The sequence below is a fragment of the Myotis lucifugus genome, unplaced genomic scaffold (genome assembly GCF_000147115.1).
Source record: "Myotis lucifugus unplaced genomic scaffold, Myoluc2.0 scaffold_360, whole genome shotgun sequence".
Classification (NCBI taxonomy): Eukaryota; Metazoa; Chordata; class Mammalia; order Chiroptera; family Vespertilionidae; genus Myotis; species Myotis lucifugus.
Window position 1 is genome coordinate 278,267 of NW_005871408.1, and position 21,285 is coordinate 299,551.

At 41.0% G+C, this 21,285-nt stretch overlaps 1 protein-coding gene across 2 annotated transcripts in view; it reads left to right on the forward strand.

Moving 5' to 3' along the window:
* FANCC (Fanconi anemia complementation group C) overlaps positions 1–21,285 on the forward strand; it is a 255,904-nt gene that overhangs the window by 70,819 nt on the left and 163,800 nt on the right. The window contains exon 2 of one of the 2 annotated variants that reach the window (XM_023764906.1): positions 6,229–6,395. The exons of the other annotated variant lie outside the window; for it this stretch is intronic. The gene's annotated coding sequence lies outside the window, so the exon portion shown is untranslated. The remainder of the gene's footprint in view (positions 1–6,228; positions 6,396–21,285) is intronic. 2 annotated transcript variants of the gene reach the window in all.

The window sequence follows — 21,285 nt, forward strand, 5'->3', positions numbered from 1 at the left end:
AGTCATTTACCTGAACTCTGTGTTTGCCTTCTATACTTCACGCTAAGGCTGGCTTCCTGCAGCAACTAGAGCTCTTGTTTCTTTCCTCACACCTGGCCAGGACAGCCTTTTTCCAGTAGCTCCTGTGTGAGCGATAGTGTTGTAGCATGGGTAGGGCTCAATTATTTTTTAAAAAAATCTTCATCTGAGGATATCTTTTCATTGGTTTTGAGAGACAGAGGAAAGTGTGTGTGTGTGTGTGTGTGTGTGTGTGTGTGTGTTGGGGGAGGGGGAGGGGGAGAGAGAGAGAGAGAGAGAGAGGAGAGAGAGAGCGAGAGCGAGCGAGAGAGAGAGAGAGAGAGAGAGAGAGAAAAACCCTGTACGCACCCTGACCAGGGATCGAACCAGCAACTTAAGTATGCGCCCTGACCGGGAATCGAACATGCATACTTTGGTGTATGGCAGGACACTCCAACCAACCAAGCCACCTGGCCAGGGCAAGCTCAATAATTTTTTATTGTAGGGGACTGTCCTGTGCATTGTAGGATGTTCAGCAGCATCCCTGACCTCTACCCACTGGATACCAGTAGCACAGTCCCCCCCATCATGACAACCAAAAATGTCAAACATTGTCAGAGGGCCCCAGAGGGTCAAGATTGCCCGTGACTAAGAACTGCTGCTTGAACACAATTAGAGCCCATTTTCTTCTCACCAAAATCTGCTGGCTAGGAAATTTTGGTTTTATAAGAAAGAGGAAGGTAGAAAATGGTTGGTAGATTAACTGCAAATGTCCACTTCATCTGAAATTCTAATGGACCAGAATTGGGTCATATTTAGCAGACTTACTAAATTTTTGCTAGGCCCCTGTTAGTATATTCTAACATTAAAGTCTTTATATTGGACAACTAAAACCCAATATTATTATGCCTTTAAAACATTTTATGGGCCTGTCAATCCCAGCTTGGGCTCTTTTCTTCTTTAGTCAATTAATCAGTTGCTCTTTAACTTAGAATTTGTCTCTGTATAACCTCATTCTTTTTCAACAAGTCACTCCTCTGAGGTTTTCACATTCAGTGGGACTCACCCCCCTGTGACACTGCCCTGGTTCCCCTTGCCCAGGGGCGTTAGCAAACACAGAGTTCTGCAGACTGCCCATTTTGCTAGCGGTTTAGGTACTAGAGAACTGTGATTGGAATTTTTCCAAAGTATTGTTTTTCTTTTCCTGTGAAGTAATTGAAACATATATTGTTTTGAAGTTTTTATGATTTCCAAGTTAACAAATTTGTATTTTTACAGACATCAGATGACTGATATTTTGAGGATACATGTTATTTCTTCCCTGAATGTGCTGTGTAGAGAATCTCTTCTCTATTTTCATGTGCGTGCTCTGGCTGTAATGGAAACCCTGACTAGTACTAGATGAGAGGTGTGCAGCATGATGGGAGTAAATACGAACTGCTGCTTTTTCATCACCACTCAGGCAGAGGAGAGGTTACACATGCAGTGGCTCATAGAGTGCCCCCACCAGACCAATAAAAAATAACAAAGCTAACTGACACACAGGCTACGCTTCATGTGGATTGTTCAGGTGAGTCTGTCAGGATTTTTGTAGTTGGCAATACCTAGAAAGTCCTGAAGGGGGCTCCAGAAAGAACCCTGTGTTTGCCATGGCTTTAGTTGTATTCTGTGTGTATACAGCACAACAGAAACAATCATTTCTACCCTGCTGTTACTGATGATATCCCATGAATTGTTTTCTCCAGGTTATTTTCTTCTTTATTTTGCTAGTGGTTCATTTCTCTGTGTTTATTTTAAGCTCCTTAAGGGGAGGGGAACTATTGTATTCATCTTGAAATGAGTTTGCAAAAACACTATTCCCCAATCTTTATAAGGGTATTGTAGGGCTTAAAATTTACATTACGCGTATCCTTCAGACCCGTTTGAACAACTACAGCTCTCCCCTTGAGTTTTCCTCTGCCCCTTGGAAACGTGGAGGGGACGAGCTCTAGATATAGCAGTATTCACTAAGATAGCTGCCTGGGAAGGAAAGGGGACATTATTAAAGCAAAAATGGGGGTCTTGGCAAAGGCCCCAGTTTTAAAAGAGAGAGAGAGACAGCCAATTAGGTTGAAATGATCCCTCCACAGTCATTATTCTGAAGCAAAGTAAACATTTGGGTAGAAGTGGGTACATAGCCATTTTTCAATAAATGGACTAAATTGTCCCTTGGAACTATTACAGTAGGTGGTGCTCTTGTGCCATAACACAACAGTTTTTAGAAAGGTTTTGAAACTAGGGCCTATTTCCCTATTGATCCCTTTGGGTGACTGCAAGGTTCACAATTGGGATAGCATCATCTGGGTGGTTCCGGTGAGAGGTTTTTCTGTCTGGAAATGTGGTGAATTCTGGTCTTTACCTTTTCTAGCTTGCCTGAGTGCTGTCTGCTTTCCAAGGGTACCTAAATGAGGGGTTTACTAAACTGTTTTTTAAAATTATAGCTTTATCTGAACAATTATGTGTTACCAGTTTTCTGATACCATTTTTTTTTCTATTGGAAATCATCTGTGATCTTCCAAATCAAGCTTCTTTCCAGATAAGTAAGCTATCATTCTTGTTTCCTTTTCCTTTTTCTTTTTTTGAGTAGGTTTTAAAAATAAATGTTTTCATTGATTTTGAGAGAGAGAGAGAGAGAGAGAGAGAGAGAGAGAGAGATTAATGAGAGAGAAATATGAGTCAGTTGCCTCCTACACACCCCCTAATTTGATCGAACCCCCAACTTAGGCATATGCCCTGACCAGGAATTGGACTGATGACCTCTGTGCATGGACGATGCGCCCAACCAATTGAGCCACACTGGCCAGGGCTCATTCTTGTTTCTTTATGTTTTCTTTCCTTTAGCTTCAGAGAAGATGCAATATAATGAAATAACATGTGGTAGGGAAATTGTAAGTGATGAAGGAATATAGATGAAAAAGTAGTTAACTAGCCGCCAGTAATAACTGTAGCTGACTGTGAACCCTGTTGCTATCAGCTCCCTTCCTCACTTCTTGTCCTATATAATGAGTTTCTTGGTCTAAAGTTGGTTGATGGTGAACAAAGGCATCCAGTAAAGTTCATATTTGGTGCTGCTGGGAGAAGCCTGGTGGGAAAGGAAGAGAAATTTAAGCCCAAAGCTGATTATCTATTCCAGGGAGGACAAATCTCTTGTCAGAAGTTGCCTGAAACATTTAGGGGTCTGCTTTTTCAGGAGGTTTCTTGGGGTTGTCTCTAATGTTAAGGACAGTTGTTTTACCTTGTATCCACCAGCTGTTAAGCTACAAAATGCTTATGGAGCTTCTGTATCAGCCTGGGTGTGAGGATCTGAGCTGCCGGTTGCCTGCTGTCTCCGCAGGCAGCCAGGTCTCAGTGGGCTCAGCTGGCCAGGCTGCTGCACCAGAGCCAGCCTCCCCGAGGGCTTTGTGACCCCCTGACCAGTGGGTGTACAGGTGCTCTCCGGTAGCTTTTGTGATTTTTTAAAAATAATTAATATTTTTAGTTTGTGTGGCTTTTAAAAATTGATTTATTTATCTGCTTACTTGTTTAAATTATCTCAGTATTTAGAATGTACTTTTAATCTAAAACCCATGTATTTCTTGAACATTCTTAGCTTATCTTTAAATATTCTTAGTTTTATCTCTTTAAATACTGCTTCTTTTCTTTTCCATCCTCTTCTCTTTCGTTTGCTCTGATGCCTTCCAGATGTTTGTGGAGCTGTCCTTCATGTTTCTTAAGTACTCTATATTTTTCTTCCTTATCTTTTGAGTAGCAATCTGTGTGAATTTCTTCGTGTTAGCTTCAAATGTGCTGGTTCTTACTTCAGTTCTGTCCAGTCTAAAGTATCTTGGGTACTGAGTTTTTTATTTCAGTGACTATTCTTCATTACATAATTTCCAATTGATTATTTTTTTAAACATCTCTTCTTGTTTTAATTTTGCCTTTTTTTGGTTTATAATTTCTTATTCCTTTAAAATTATATAAGTATACTTATTTTGGACTGTTTTATACTATTCATTTCATCTGAAGTAAGTTAGTGATCTGATGGCTGGTTTTTTAAGTTGCCTGTATTGGCATTAGATTTCTTTATATACCTTAGAACTTTGGTTTTGAATAAGGTATTTTCATTTATTTTTTTATTTTCCACCACTCTTTTTCCCTCTGTGCTCACTTTTCTTTGTTTAGCAGTATTACAGTCGTCTCTCTGCCTTACATGGAACCCTAGTCCAGAACCGAAGCGGTGATGTAGTTACTCAGGCAATCATAGGCTGCTTCACTGAGTTCCTAGTCGCTGGATGGCCTGTGTCCTGCCCTGCTCCCTGGGCCACTGCTCCATATGAAACCAGGAATGGGGAGCCCGCCTCCAATGATCACCTTTGACCCTGCCTTCAGGCAGTGATGCACTCTCCTTTGTGGGTTATGTTTGGCCTTGAAACCCTTAGGACTCATACTTCCAGTTTTGGTGCCTATTTTTGGATCCTGAATGTTGGAGGCTCCAGGCTTTAACTTCGAGGACTGACCTCTTTTTTTTTTATATATATATATATTTTTATTGAATTTTTACAGAGAAGAAGGGAGAGGGATAGAGAGTTAGAAACATCGATGAGAGAGATCGATCAGCTGCCTCCTGCACAGCCCCCAGTAGGGATGTGCCCGCAACCCAGGTACATGCCCTTGACCGGAATCGAACCTGGGACCCTTGAGTCCACAGGCTGACGCTCTATCCACTGAGCCAAACCAGTTCGGCGAGGACTGACCTCTTGGTGTCTGCGCCATATCTATTTCATAGAGATGTTTATATTATTTTTGAGTTTGCCTGCATTCTTTTAGTTTTCTTGTGTTTCTTTTCATTGCTGTGTGTTTGGAGTAGAGAGAATCCATCAGCGTGATTTTCTGTGCCATCTTAACTGGAAGTCATGTGGGCTGAGGTTTTAAAGGAAATAAAGTGAGATATTTGGTTTTACATAGTACTAAAAGCTAACCACAAAAATGCTTTTCTCTGTGAGTTCATTGACCCATAACATACAGTTATTTAAACTCCTTCAGAGGCTGACAGCCCCAAAAAGATGGGATTTATTAGGGATTAAGCAGGTGGGTTTTATTAGGATTCGATGGTTCTCTATAAGGATTTTACCTTTTATTTGTCATTTTGGTGGTAACTTAAAAAAATCGATTGTTTCCAAGCAACCAAATTTTAACTAAATGGTGTCTTAAGATGTCAGTGTCTCCAGTTGTGTTTGTATTGGTGCCAAGGAGCACTACTTTTAGATATTGAAAAATGAACGGAGGTAAAAATGTAAATAATGTGCTTGAGCTGAATGAGACATTGCTGTTTCACGAACTGAACTATCCCCAGCAAACACAACAGAAGCTGCCAGTAGCAGTCAGTACCAAGTCCACCTGACTAGTCTAAGTGAGGCTTAGTAACCTACATTATTGATCACATTGAAATCACTTTGTCAATTGAAATTTTATTGATTTTGTAGAGTTGTTGGTATTTGTGCATTTAAAAATATCTATAGTTGTATAAGTTATAAGTACAGTACATATTTTGCTAGTTTTATGTTTGTTAGTATTTAATAGAATAATGATTTTAGACGATTCTAAGAGCTCTCAAGAATCTTTCTTATTTTATTTTTTCTATCACCATTTATCCCCGCTGTGCCTCTTGCACACCCCCCACCCCCATCCTTATCACTACACTGTTGTTCATGTCCGGGAGTTCTCTCTGTCTTTTTTTTTCTCTTTCGCTCAATCCCTCTACCACCCCACCACCACCCTCCCCCAACCAGAGCTGTCTGCCTGCTCTTTAAGAATCTTTTTCTTCAAGTTTGAGAAACATGAATCAAAGGTAACTTAACTCTTCCTATGAAGTGTAGAAGCATTCTGGGCTTGGTTTTGATGTTTTGCCTGGTTCACCGCTGCTCATACTTCGTTGGCTTAGCTCATGCATCGTTTCTGTCTGCAAGGGTCTGCCACCTCCATAATGTCCCTTCTTAATGCTCCCTGCAGCTTCCCATGGCTCCTTCTCTCCTAGCCCTTCCCACGAAGGATTATGTTTTATCTGTTTATAGACCCCGATTTCCTCATTAGCCACAGGTTGTGTTAGAGCAAGGAACGCTGCCATCTTTTTATTTGCAATGTTTTTCAGAGTTCTTGTCATAAAGTAAGTTCCCAATAAATGAGTGGGATTTTTGTTTGTTTTTGTTTATTTAGTAATAAGTTACCGGTGGAACAAACCAACGGTGGAAAGAGGCAGAAGTAACTTGGAGCCGAGTCACCAGTGACAGAGGCAAGAAGATTTCTAGTATTTTAACGTCTAATGTGCCCCTCAGCCCATTTTTCTAACTGGTCTCACCAAAAGTTCACAGTCTGACTGTCAGGTAAGTGAATTGAAGACAAGAATGCAAGGAAAGAAATAACCAGTATTCTGACAGAATGTATGCGCGAAACTGGTGTTTCTCGAGTCCCAGCCAGAGCTATGAGGTGCTGAGGGAGAACAAGGGTGGGGTTTCTAGCTTAGTAGCCTGAAGGCAGCACTATCTTGAAAGGATCCACTTGGAAACCAGGTCCAGAGAGTAGCTCTTTCCCCGCACGGTGGGGACATGGGTGGAAGAAGGGAGCTCAGGAAATCTCCAGACAGATTGAATTTCCTTAATTCTTTGCAAAGCCATCTGAAGAGTGTGTACGCTCTGCACCTGGGTTGCAGTTGCCTTTGCTGATTCCTCAGACCCAGATTTTGTTTATGATTGAGGTTTGTTTGAAATTATCTGCAAATTTCAGGTCTGTGTTTTTGATTAGGGTATCTCAGAGGTGAAACACTGCTGACTCAACAGAGAAAAAGCCAGCTCCTCCTAGTGGAAATTTTCTTAACACTTCATTGTTTTAAGGGGAAAAATATCATTTGTTTCTTTCATAAACATTTTATGGAAATTAGAATATTTTATTGTAACTTTTTTAAAAAAACCCACAAACACAGGGACAGATTGACCAATCTTAAAATAATGAAGCAAAGAAACATTACTTTAAAGTAATTTAAAAATACTGGCATCAGGCTCTCAGTAAGGAAGAGGAAGAAAGTTGTTAAGCTTAAGCATAGTTGAACATAAGCTTCTTAATTTTATATTTGATTATATTTCTAGAAGTTTTAAATATTTTCTGACAAGGCCATTGTGCCCCTAGCTGATGACATTAATTGAAGGCTAGGTATTTGGTTTGTCTTTTTTTCTTCTTCCATAAACAGCATGTTTTGTAGCATTCTGTTCACAAATCTGTTTGGTGCTTATTTCGTGGAGAAGCTACTTCAGTTGATTCATGCTCAGGGGAAATGGAAAATAAGTAGTGCTCTTTATCAGGTTGCCACTTTGAGCAGGTTGTGGTCTGTATATGGTATGTATAGACAAGTGATGGCGAACCTTTTGAGCTCGGTGTGTCAGCATTTTGAAAAACCCTAACTTAACTCTGGTGCCGTGTCACATATAGAAATGTTTTGATATTTGCAACCATAGTAAAACAAAGACTTATATTTTTGATATTTATTTTATATATTTAAATGCCATTTAACAAAGAAAAATCAACCAAAAAAATGAGTTTTCGTGTCACCTCTGACACGTGTGTCATAGGTTCGCCATCACTGATATAGACTTACCTTTCATACCTCTGGCTTTTAATTGGTGCAGACCAAAGGAAAGCGATTTTGAACCCTCTTGGTTCCCTTGACAAGTACTGTATGCGGCCGTTTTTGATGCTGTGACATTCATAATGACCTTTGTTGGAAATATTGACAATCTGGGAACTACATGGTGTCTAGCAACACAAAGTTGGTCAGAATTTTATTATTTTATCTACCGAATCCACTAAGGTTTGTGTACTTATTTATTCACATATTTATTCAACAAATATTTATTGAGTTCCTACTGTGTGCCAGGTACTGTGCATAGCAGTGATTTTCAGAATGTGTTTAGCAAACTAGGTTCTGAGATGTGCCAGCTAGAACATGTTTGACTACAAGTAACAGAAAATCCAATGAAAGGTGGGGTAAGCCCAAAGGAAAATTCCAAGGTTGGCTACTTCATTGCCTCTGCTATGCTAGTTGAGAGGACCCAGGTCCATCTTTCTGCTTTGCTACTTGCAGCAGGTTGATCAGTCCTGGGAGGCTTACTTACTCCTGGGTCCCAAGGTGACTATTGCTGTTCTGAGTGTCACATGAAATGTACAGTGTCTAGTATGGAAAAGCATGTATTTATTTAAGATTGAGACTCTCTCAGAAACCCTCCAGCTAAAGCTAGTTCTCATTTCCCAGAGTTGCATAATAGTGCCCGTACCTATAGTGGGTAGGAGGGCAAATGGGAATACCAGGGCTGGTCTACAATAGCCATTCTCAAAATGTGTGTGGGGACCCTTTCAGGAGGGCCACAAGAGCAACACTATTTTTATAATAATCCTAAAGATATTATTCGCGTTTCCTACTCTCATTCTCTCATAAGTATACAGTGGAGGTGTCAAGAGGCTGCATGATGTATGATGATGTCATCCATCTGGCAGCTAATGGAATATGTGTGTATGTGTTTTTGTGTGTGTTTTTTGTACATATCCTGCCTCAGGCTTATTTGTACAAATAGCACAGGAGTACACCAGCTCCATGCAGAGAAGAGCCCAGGGGGCACATTCGTCCTTTCCTCCTTACATTGGCAGACAGAGGCCTCTACTTTGGAGCCTTCATGGGGGCCTGGGCACCACTGGGAGCTGGAGCTGCAGCTGCCTTAGTCTTGGTTTGAACCTTGGCCTTTTTCTAGCAGAACCTCAGAGCACGTTTCCCAAGCTTGGGGTGAGCGATGTAGGCAAGTCGATTGAGCTTGCAGCTGCCACCCTTTGGGGTCTTGAGCTTGACCTCCTTGGGCTTAGGAGGCCTCCATAGCTTTGGCATGTGCACTTATGGCCTTGGCATTGGCCTGCATCTTCTTTAGGCCCTTCTTGTGCTTCTTGGTAAAGCGCATGTTCCGCAGGAAGTTGGGGTCTACCCCTTAAGAGATTCATATCTTTGTGATTGGGGTTTCTTGATGCCATTTCTGTGCCATATTCAGGACTGGTTGTGCATGGTGGTCTTGAATTTAGCCATGTCTGCACTGAAGCCTGCACTCTCTAAGCGCCAAGGATCAGAAGAGTGTATATGTATATTCTTAGATTTTATTTTTTTCTCATTTTAAATTCTAACGTGGTAAATATTGATAAACATAACCTACATAAACAAAAGCTCTCAGTAATGCCCTCAGTAATGTTTAAAAGTGAAAAGGGGTCCTGAAAACCCCACTGCTCTACACTAATCAAGATTCACCGTGGCATTGGGGAAGATCCGCCAACACTTGTCATGCGAATCCTGGATAAAACGTTTTTGTTAACAAAAGAGCAGCAGAGGTGTTAGGGCTGTTGGGTGGGCAACCATCCGTGTATGCAGGACTGTTCTAAGGAGGGGGCCTCAGTGGGGGGCTTGGCAGGGACGCAGGGTATGCTCCAGGCCCTGCCCCTACTCTGACTGGAGCAACTTCAGGTCTGTCCTTTTTTTTTTTTAATTCTGGTAAAATGTACATACCATAAAACTTACCACTTTAGCCATTTTTAAGTGTAAAATTAATGGCATTAATTACATTCACATTTTTGTGTAACCATCACCACCATCCTTCTCCAGAACTTTTTTGTCTTCCCTAACTGAAACTCTGTACCCATTAAACACTAACTCTCCACCTCCCCCACTTTCCTAGCCCCTAATACCACCATTCTCTTCTCTGCCTTCCTGAGTTTGACTACTCCCGGTATCTCCTATAAGTGGAATCATATCACTTGGAGTTCGGGTGAATTTCCCGCCAAAATATAAGATGGCTCTGTCTTTTGGTTTTGTTCCATCCACCAAAAGGGTGGATTACAAACAAATATTTGGTAATACGCAGTTACAATCGGCCCGAGTTTACACGTTTCCCGCACTCCACCGCAAATCTATATGAACCGAGTTTTAAGACGGCTCCCGCGGAGTACGCGCAATTCACGCGAGCCGACTTAACTCGTTTCCCTCACTCCAAGTGATATTATATTTTTTCTTTTGTGTCTGTTTTTTTCTATACTCTTTTCAAGGTTTATCTATGTATGTATTAGAATTTCCTTCTTTTTTAAGGCTGAATAATGTGCCACTGTAAGTATATATTCATCTTGTTTATTCATTAATCTGTCGGACATTTGAGTTGTTTTGATATTTTGGCTATTGTGAATAATGCTGCTATGAACATAAGTATACAAATATTCGTTTGAGTCTCTACTTCCACTTCTTTTGGATATATCCACAAAAGTGGAGTTGCTGGGTCATATGGTAATTGTTTAATTTTTTTTTTTTTTAAGAAATCATCGTACTCTTTTCTAAGGGGCTACACTCTTTTGCATTCCCACCAGCAATGCACAGGGGTTTCATTTCTTCCACATCCTTACCAACACTTGCTGTTTCCTATGGTTTTTGCTAATAGCCATCCTAATGGGTATGAAGTAGTATCTCATTGTGGTTTTGATTTGCATTTCCCTAATGATTAATGATGTAGAGCATCTTCCTCATGTGTTTATTGGCCATTTGTGTATCTTTGGAGAGATGTTTGTCCAAGTCCTTTGCTCATTTGTTTGTTTGTTTTTTGTTTTTTATAAATTGCAGCCCTGGTTGGTATGTCTCAGTGGTTAGAGTGTCAGTCTGTGTACCAAAGGGTCGCAGGCTCAAATTCCCAGTCAAGGGCATGTACCTCTGTTGCAGGTTCCATCCTGCCACATGGGGATGCATGCAGGAGGCAACCAGTCACTGAGTCTCTCTCACATCTATCTCTCCTTCTCTCTTTGTCTCCCTCTCCCTCCCTCTCTTCTATTCTCCCTAAAAATAAATGGAAAATATATCCTTGAGTGAGGACTAACAAACAAGTCTGAGTTTTTGTTTTTTTAAAAATATATTTCTTTATTGATTTCAGAGAGGAAGAGAGAGACAGAAACATCAATGATGAGAGAGAATCACTGATCGACTGTCTCCTGCATACCCCCCCACTGGGGATCGAGCCCACAATCCGGGCATGTGCCCCTGGCCAGAATCGAATCCGGGACCCCTCAGTCTGCAGGCCGACGCTCTATCCACTGAGCCAAACCAGCCAGGGCACAAGTCTGAGTTTTAAGGAAATGTGTCATCTACCTTATCTTTTATGTCCTTAAATAAAAGATGCTAATCAATATTTCATTTCTCATGAAATGAATATAGGCATAGACATCCACTTGAAGGCGTGTGCACTAAGCAGAATTGTAAGAGAGTCAAGAGTATACACTCAGGTCAATATCAAGGATGTTGGTATCGTTCAGAAGATATGTAGTCAGCTCTCAATTGTCTAATAAGTGTGCTGCTTAACAAAAAAATTAGTGCAGTTGTGAAAAATGTTGAAATCACCATGAATCTAAAGAATCATCCCATTTTACAAGACGTGCATTTTATTTATTTATTTATTTATTTATTTATTTGACCTGCATGGCACTGCCTTATTTTGTCTGCTGGAGCACAGACTATCTTATTCTCTCACCAGTTATCCTCCCTAGTGGTGAATTGGATGTCTCTCCCTCCTTGTGTCTCCCTCCTTGTGACAATAGCCCTCTCTGGGCAAAGCAGTAGCCACATAGCTAAGGGATGGTGGAGGCACAGGCAGGAGAGAAAAAGATTGTCTCCCCCCCCCCCCCCCCCAGGATGGGAAAAATAGAGCCATTATTCGAGGACATGAAGTAAGAAGAGGAAGCAAACACTGGGACTCTATCTCTGGCCAATTCTGGTGGCTTTAATATTTTCAGAGATCTCAGCTAAAAAATAGAGAAAACTTACAGACTGTTCCAACAATTTAAATCCTTTGATTGTTTCTGTCCCAAATAGCTTCTATTTCTTATATATTTAAGGCCCGTCACCTATGTTGAGGTGCGGGGGGTTCCCATATAGGTGCTGCTCCTAAGTGGGACATGCACAGGTGGTCTGGACCATCCGCTTGAGGCTTGTGCCAATACCTTCTGGTCAGACACTTTCACAGAGACAGCACCGAGATCTGAGCCGAGCCGGAGAAATTACATACAGACAAACAGGTTAGATGCAAGCACACAGGGGGTTTATTTACCAGTTCCTGATGGGTCTCAGGCGCTGGGAAGGATCCACCCGGCGATGCTTGCTGATATACACAAAGGGGTAGACGGCACCATTGGCTGCTGGCTCTTTCGTCGATCGACAGTGAATTGGGCAGAGTTTGGTGCTGGGAACCGAAACTTGATCACACACAGGTCCTCATGCTCTGGCGACAGGAGAGCTGTGCGCTGCTGGGTCGATCAGACTGTCTGGTTATATACCCCTCTGTAGGCGTGGTCTTCATTGGTGTGTGTGCTATCAGCGGCTGCCATGTGTGGATCCACCCGGGGTCTGTTAATCTGTGGGTGTGTACAGGCTTTGGGCGTTCCCATCAGATAGGTTGTTTACCAGTACTAGTTGGGTTACCAGGGTGCATTCTTGGGTCTCACACAGTATTCCTATATCTAACATTAGGCACTAAAATAATTACTATAACAGTCCATACAGGGTTACATGCTTTAAGTCTTACATTCTAAGGTCCTAACATTAAGTACCATAATGATTACTATAACAGTATCCATCAAGTACTTTGTTTTGATTAGCATTTATAAACTATAACACTTTTTCTTTTTTCCCTTACTTTGGGGTAATGTCTATATGTTAATGTACATCTAGAAGTTATATGTGTTTTTTTGTGTGTGTGTGATTGTGGAAAGTAACATCTAGAAAAGCACATAAACATGACTTACACTTTAATAAATTATTAAAATATTAGTATAGAGATTATTGCTGTCAAGGTCAAGAAATAGAATATGGCACCCTTGAGAGCCATTCACACGTACCCTCCAGTAGCACTTCTTCCCTTCCTCTAAAGCAGCGGTTCTCAACCTGTGGGTCGAGACCCTTTTGGGGGTCAAACGACCCTTTCACAGGGGTCGCCTAAGATCATCGGAAAACACATATATAATTACATATTGTTTTTGTGATTAATCACTATGCTTTAATTATGTTCAGTTTGTAACAATGAAAATACATCCTGCATATCAGATATTTACATTACGATTCATAACAGTAGCAAAATTACAGTTATGAAGTAGCAAAGAAAATAATTTTATGGTTGGGGGTCACTACAACATGAGGAACTGTATTAGAGGGTCGCGGCATTAGGAAGGTTGAGAACCACTGCTCTAAAGTAACAGGTTTCCTGACTTTTTTTAGGATAATCACAGCAGTTTAGTTTTACCTGTTTTTGAACTTTTTATAAATGAATCATATCTCATAGGTTGGTTTCTTTTTCTCAACATTATGATTGTCAATTCAGCTCTATGCCTGTAGCAGTAGTTGCTAATTTTATGTATTCATTCTCTTGATGGCATGTGGGCTGTTATTAATTTGAAAGCTTATTAAATATTTATGTACACTATATTCTATACACTATGAGCAGAATGTTCATAGCAGCATTATTCATAATATGCCCAAGGTTATCTTCAAACAGCAGATCATCCACAAAAATCACCTCTGCAACCCACCATAAACCAGCTGCTTATATAGGGTAGGACGAATATTACATGGGTAAGTAGGGATTACAGGCATGGGGGAGTAGGCAATGGGGGCTGGGGCAGGACTCCATTGTTTGGGCAATAAGGTTGTTAAGCTTTCCGTGATAATAGGCAGTTCTTGAATGAGAATGGACCACATTCCAAGGTTGACTCCCAGGTCCAAGTTTGACTGCCAGGTCCATGGTTGACTCTCAGGTCCTGGGGGTGTACAACTCCCAGCCAGGTTAGAATGTCTTTCTTTAATCAGAACAAGGCAATCATGGTTAACAGAGTATTGTTACAGAATTTACCAGGCGACCGAAAAATACACAGGGAGTACTTGGAGATTCAGGAAAAACCCATTTATTTTCAGATGTACTAGTACAGTGACTCGGGAGCCTGTTTCCAAATCCTGAGTGAGTGAATATGGAGGAAGCTTTCCCTTTATACCCTTTGGTTTCTTTGTCCCCCAAATATGGATCAGGCTTCCAGACCTTTCACAGGCTTTGCAAAAAGCCCCGTGTGTTGGGATGGGGGACATGAGACCACATCTAAGGGCCTGGCCTGGTGCCAGCGCTGATAACCTCCTCTGGGGTTTGTGTATGGTTCATGGTTTCTGACCTCTGTAAAATGGGAGTATTCTGGGAAACAGGTTCTGTAAGACAGGACAGGCATCGACGGAGTTAAGTATCGGCTAGCAAGAGTGTGCGTTAGAAGGCAGGTTACTGGCACAGATTCAGATTGCTAGCTCCCTCGCCCCCCAAAATGTCTTATATTCCCAATCAGTAAGATTGATATTTCTTGTAATATAGGTAGTCCCCAATATTCTGTTTTTGCCCCTAGCAGGATCACCTTAATTCATTTTCAGTTTCATACTTATTCTGTAGTCTCTATCGGGCCTGGCTCACTTCTGAGTCACTCATACTCTCAGGGTTCACCCAACCCTAAATGTGGGGTGGTTTATCAGGAACTCACTTAGGCAGCCCTGACATCCTATTTTTACTCTTTAGTAAGGCTTTCAAAAGAGCTGCTTTGCCTCTTAACTACTTAGTATCAGAAATGCCTGCTTAGGCCTTTGCAACCATATGTACGCAAGATCTTTCTCTGATAATTCCACATTGTTTTTCTGGTTCTTTGATGGTTTTGTGTTATGTTATTATATTTCATGTAGCCTTATATAATAACTTGAAGCAGAAAGGTTGGTCTCTAATACCTTAAGTAGAATTGATATTGGATGCAATTTTAACTTAAGTATGTTTACATTAAATATATCCTGTACCATATTTTTATTTACCAATTTTCCTTAATCATGAGAACTTATTATAGACTTTCACTTTCAGCTATTTTAGAGTGGCTAGAAGAGCCAGGTAAAACATGTTTTGAAGATATTGGAAAATTGCAAAGGTACTCTGGACTCAAGGGTAATACCTTGGAGCTAAGGGAAAGTACTTAATTACTAGTACTTACTGAGCAGACATTCTGCAGCAGCTTTTCACCCTCAGGGCATTTGCCATTTCTTGTGAAACTGGGAGACCTAGAACCTGAGGAAGAGGTCTTGTGCTGAATAATTTCATGGGACAGTTTCAGGGGATTGAAGAGACATTTATTGGAGTTCCAAAGGGAAAGATGGTTAGTCTGACTACCTAAATATATAAAACTTGTGTATATTAAGAAACACAAAAGTAGCAGAATGGATAAAGTTAGAAAATCACTATTTTTCAACCCCTTATGGGACTAAAATGATCACCAATAGATCCTAAAACCATTAGTGAAAAGGTTAATGGTGAACTAAAGTTGACAGTCTCTGAAACCACTGGTCATTTTCAACATTAAGGTACATGAGAGGATTAGGTTGACAATACCTGTAGGAAATAGGCCTCTGTGATCCATCTTCAGCATAGTCAACTTTTAATGGATGGGTTACTGAATTCCCCAGGGCAAACGGAGAAGGTATAAGAACAAAGAACTGTGTAGTGAGCCAGCATCAGGGTGTAAACCCCCAAAGCACCCAGGACAAAACACCTCACACCCACCTCAACTAGATGGGGGAGATAACTAGAAAAGGCCTCAGCCCATCTTTTTTTAATGGCCCAATTGGAGACAATGAGACCTAGATGATGTATGAGGAAAAGTATTAACTCTATAGCACTCAGCCAGTGAGGAACCTGAGGAGGGACGCTCGCACCTCAGGGAGAAATAGCCTGTGATCGCTGCTCTGTGTGCGCCTGTTCACCTGAACACCCGCTCTTGCAAGAATGTATTAAAGGTCTCCTTTTTGCCATACTCCTGTCTCCAAGTTCGTTATTTGAAGACAGACAGGTGAGCATTTGTCTGAAACCACTGGTCAGTTTCAACATTAATGATACATGAAACAAGCAAATATTATGTGGCTTCAGATTTGATTGAAAGTACACAACACCACAAATTAAGTATTCTTGCAAAAGAAATCACCCTGAATCGAATGGAACCTGTAAGTCTAGCTATAAGTTTGTAAGCAGTATAGGGTATAGCAAACATGTTAACACCAAAAGGGATGCAATCAGCCATATGCCTAGTGTGAGACATTCTGTAGGTCAAATGTGTTGGTTTTCCCAGGGAATAAGTGATTTGAAAGGTTAAAATGATAAAGAGGGGTAATTGTTACAGATTAAAGGAGAAATGTGAATATTGACCTGATGCAATGAATGTGTGAATCTTAATTTGAATCTAAATATAAACAACCCAAATTTAAAAGGGAATTTTAAAGAACTCTGGACATAGATGGGCTGTTAGATGATAGTGTTGGCTTTATTGGGTGAGAAAGAGCTATATTGTAGTTAAGGTTCTTCTTTGAAAAAATCTTTATAAAAATGAGATACAAATCTAAGTATTTTGTATGAAGTTATAGTCTTTGATTTGCTTTAAATATGGAAAATTTTAATAATTATTTGAACTGGTTAATGGATACATAGGGATTCATTTGGCTGTTTTCTCTACTTTTTAGTATATTTAAAGATGCTCATTGAACGGGTTAAAAAAAGGGTCATTAAATTCCGCTTGTACCACATCGCCTGTTCTAAGTGAGAACATTATAAGCTGCTCTCCTTGTTGGCTGAAAGTCTGTTGCTTATGAGTGGTGTGAGACAAAGAGGCATAAACTTCATTTTCTTTGAATAGTGCATTTCCTTGCTGTTAGTTTTACCTGTAAGGAGGCACACCATAGTCACACTAAAACTGTATGGAAAGGAAGAAGGGCAGTTCTTGAAAGCAAGAATGGGTGCATATGTAGTAAAAGGACAGGAAAATGGTGCTGGGTGGGCAAAACTGTTCCAATTATCTATAGGAACGTATGCACAGGTGACCCAGAGCGCCTCATTTGGATATACCAATACAGACGTCAAAGGGTACTTACTATTAATTAATATGGCTGAGCTTAACCAAAAACTAAGAAGAGAGAAGACACTGGGGATAAACAATGCAAGAAATCACACAGGTTTATTTACCAGAGAGCTGATGGGTTTCAGTCCTTGGCAGGCCACCTGGAGACACTCGCTGACAGAGATACACGGAGGTCGTCTAATACGCTGCAGCAAGGAGCTCGGTCTCTTATTGATGCAAGTCCATGTTGAATCCACGAGATGGGGTTGATGAGTTTCCAATCTGGATTGCAGGGTACAGTTCTCCAAAGTGAAAGCAGGGTGTCACCTAGTTGACAGTTGGTGTGGAGTTTATCGATGTCTGCACGAACTGCGATCGACCCAGCATTGGGTACGTAGGCAAGGTGTTGTAGTTGATCGTTGGAAGTTTGTAAGGATGTCAGGGTCTGCTTAACTAGAGGTTCCAGGGCATTAAGCTTAGATATAGAAGTATTCAAAGTATTGGGGACAGTGTAATGTTTTGTTTGTAAAGAAGGAATAAGCGGAAGCGAGGGGGTCCAATAAAGGGAAGTATCTGTGTCATAGGTGGAATAATGGATAATGTCATTAATAGTAACATTCATATCTACTACCTTTAGTTACTCAGAACATTTAAACCTACTGTTTTACACACATAGAATTTTTTTTGTTGTTAAATCCTCACCTGAGGATATTTTTTCAGTGATTTTAAGGGAGAGTAGAAGAGAGAGGGAAAGACAGAAATATCGATGCAAGAGAAACACTTCGATTGGTTGCCTCCTGCACGAGCCCCAACCAGGGCCTGGGCTGGGGAGGAGCCTGCAACCGAGGTACATGTCCTTGACTGGAACCCGGGACCCTTTGGTCTACAGGCCGAAACTCTATCTACTGAGCCAAACTGCAAAGGCCACACGCAGAATTTTTAAAACATTTCCAACTAACATAATTTAGCTCGCTCTTCCTTAAGAAAGGGAGGTAACCCGAAGTAATGCCTGGTTAATGTACCTAGCTTCATGTCTTGGAGTTTGGCTAATGTTAGTTCCTCTTCCCATGTCTGTTTTGTTCTGTGAATTACAGACTTTAGAAAATTTGTCTACTAATAATATACTCCCTATGCAGTAGTAGGGCAGAGAAAAATGAAAGGGAAGGGAATTTTTAAGTATTATATGACAGTGCAAGCAAGACTTATGCAAATAGTGTCCAGAAACCTCACTTATGCATTTTGACCAACAGGCATAATTTGGACATGATGGTAGATTGCTACTGGGCACACCCGGCTTTGTCGCTTGGAAGATCAGTCCAGTGAGTGAGGCCCGCCATAGCTCTTTCCAGAATACAGACCTTTCACATGTGCTTTAAACCAGCAGTCACCAACCTTTCAGACCTCACGGACCACCAGTGGTCCACAGACCCCCAGTTGGGGACCGCTGCTTTAAACAGTACTAGAAGCCCAGTGCATGAGATTCGCCATCTTACAGTCTGCAAGCCCTCGGGGGATGTCTGACTGATGGCTTAGGCCCACTCCCCGCAGGGGAAGCAGGTCTAAGCTGGCAGTTGGACATCCTTAGTGCTGCCATGGAGGTGGGAGAGGCTCCTGCCACTGCCACTGCATTCACCAGCTGTGAGCCCTACTTCTGGTTGAGCATTGCCCCCTGGTGGCCAGTGAACGTCATAGCAACCGGTCGTTCTGCCGTCCAGTCAATTTGCATATTAGCCTTTTATTATATAGGATTGGATCTGCTGGGTCAAAGAGCTGAGTAGAAGAGTGCTTCAGCATCTACTCTGAAGCACTCTTCAGTGCAGTGACTCTTGGTCTGGGCCCTACCCATATTTTCTCATTGGGAGGCAAATGGGTAGAAGCTTATAAAGGTCTAAAACCTGTGCAATATGTGTTGCCTTCAGAATCCCTGAGCTATCAGCCAAGCATTTTTCCTCTTAGCAGGTATAAAGGGCACAGTTATCATTTACTTTATTTTTATGTTTATTATTTTTGAGTAAGTAATTAATGTACATGACATTTAATTGAAAAGGTACAAAAAAGTACACTGTAAAACTGAAGTTCTTTTTCTGCACTTATTCAGCTACCTAGGTCTCCACACTGGAGGCAACCACTGGTACTTGTTTCTTGTGTATCCTCATTTAAGGGCATATCCTGACTTGACACAGACCATTGGATCACAAGAAACTTCTCAAAGTGGAGGCCCTCTGTTTGTGGGATTTATATCCCACCATCTGAAATGCATGCAAGGCCTGTATCTTCTTACTCTCCCGGTTCTATTAGCCTGATAGCTTCAGTGTGGTGGACCATTGTAATGTGCTGTGTCCTGAGTTGATATCCCTTAGGCAGGTGAAAGGAAGCTACTTTCTCATGTCTTCAGTTTATCACAATGGAGAAATGCATTTACTGGCTCATCACTGCATTCTAGGTGCCAAGGATGGTATTAATTTTCTCCAGTTAGGCCCGGCACTGAAAATGCAGTTTGAGTTGGAGTCACCGTTTGATTATGTTTATGATAGTCTAATATTATTGAGGGCCCTTTGGCCCCTCAGTTGTGGAGGTGGGGTTCTCTGAATCACCAGATGTGTGGCATTGTTCTTTTTATAGTCCAGTGGCTTTCACCTGGTCATTCCTACTGGAGGAACATGAGTCAGGGGCCCCGATTGCAGGTGATACCCTATAATCTGTATTACCTTCTTGTTCTGTGGACTTCTGGTTTCTAATTCCCTAATACGAACAGGAGTTCCACTCCCATTTTCCCTGACTTGGGCCAGCAACCAGTCCTAAATTTCCATCCTGTCTCTAAAGGTCTGTTGACTGTAGCCCACTATCTGGTATCAGTTTGTATCAGGCACTGTATTAGTTTCAGGCTGTATCAGTTGTTTTTGTTCTTTGATTAAAAATCAGAGAAATTAGCAGTGGTTAAGGGGAATAAAAGGTGTAAAAGAAGGTTTATTGGAAGGCTGCTGGATAGATAATAGAAATAGAGAGAGAAGCACATAACATAGGGTAGCTCCAGGGATCTAGACAAAGAGTCTCTGAATGACTTACTTCCACCCTATGTCAGTCTACTCAAGGTCCATATTCCCAGCAGAGTCTAGTTTGCCTAACCTGAATTAGCGTCCCACCCTTGGCTGATGGCACAAGGTGCCTTGATTAATAGACCCACCAAGACTTGGGGAATAGAGGAGAGATACTTTCCTAAATGAGTGTAAGGAGCTAAACTAAAAGAAGGGAGGAGGAATGCGCAACACCAGATGCCTATTCATAGTATTCCAGTCAAGTCAGTGTTTCTTGTGGGGAATTCCATTTTTCTTTGTAGCTGCTGTCCGTCTCAGTGCATTGCAACATGTTCAACATCCTTGGCTACTGGTTACTAAATGCGTGCAGCTTTCCCACTGCTACCATCACAACCAAGGCACCACCGCTTCCTGACCACTACCATCTCCTGCGCCCCAACTCCTCCCCGTAATGTGCCCTCCCCAGACTAGCTGTGGCGTAGAACATCTGTACCTGCACTGCATGATCCCCAAAACTGTTGCCATTTAAAACAAGCGGATATATTTCCATTGCTAAGCAAAAGGTTGTTTGTAATTTTGTTATGATAAAATGTTTCTTTTCTATCAAAAAGCTCTTCATTTTATTTCAGTTATAAAACAAATAAGTGGTGGCAATATATAACATGGTGATTATAGCTAATACTGTATTACATATTCAAAAGTTGTTCAAGAATAGATCTTAAAAGTTTTCATCACAAGAAAAAATTTTTGTAACTATGATGACAGATGTTAGCTAGACTTATTGTGGTGATCATCTCATAATAAATACAAATATTGAATCATTAGGTTGTACACCTGGAAGTAATGTTATAATTCAATTTTATGTTAATTTGAAAAAATGAAAAAAAAGTTCTTCAATTCAGTGTCTCCAAATATCTGAACTGATTTGCACCTAGAGCCATGTGAAATATATAACAAATTTATCAATTTGTTTATTCAGTTTAGTTCTTTATTTAAGGGCATCGACTTTAGAGCCAGACCCTCTGAATTCAAGTTCCACAATTGTAGCTCTGCTGTTTACTAGCAGTTACTTCCTTTGGGCTTTTATGTACTCTTTGGGCAATTACATAATCTCTCGGTGCTTCTGTAAAATGATAACTACTTATTTCATAGGGTTGTTGTGAGGATTAAATTAGTTAGATGCATGGAGTATTTAATATATTCCCAAGAGCATAGTAAATATGTGTATGTAAAAGCT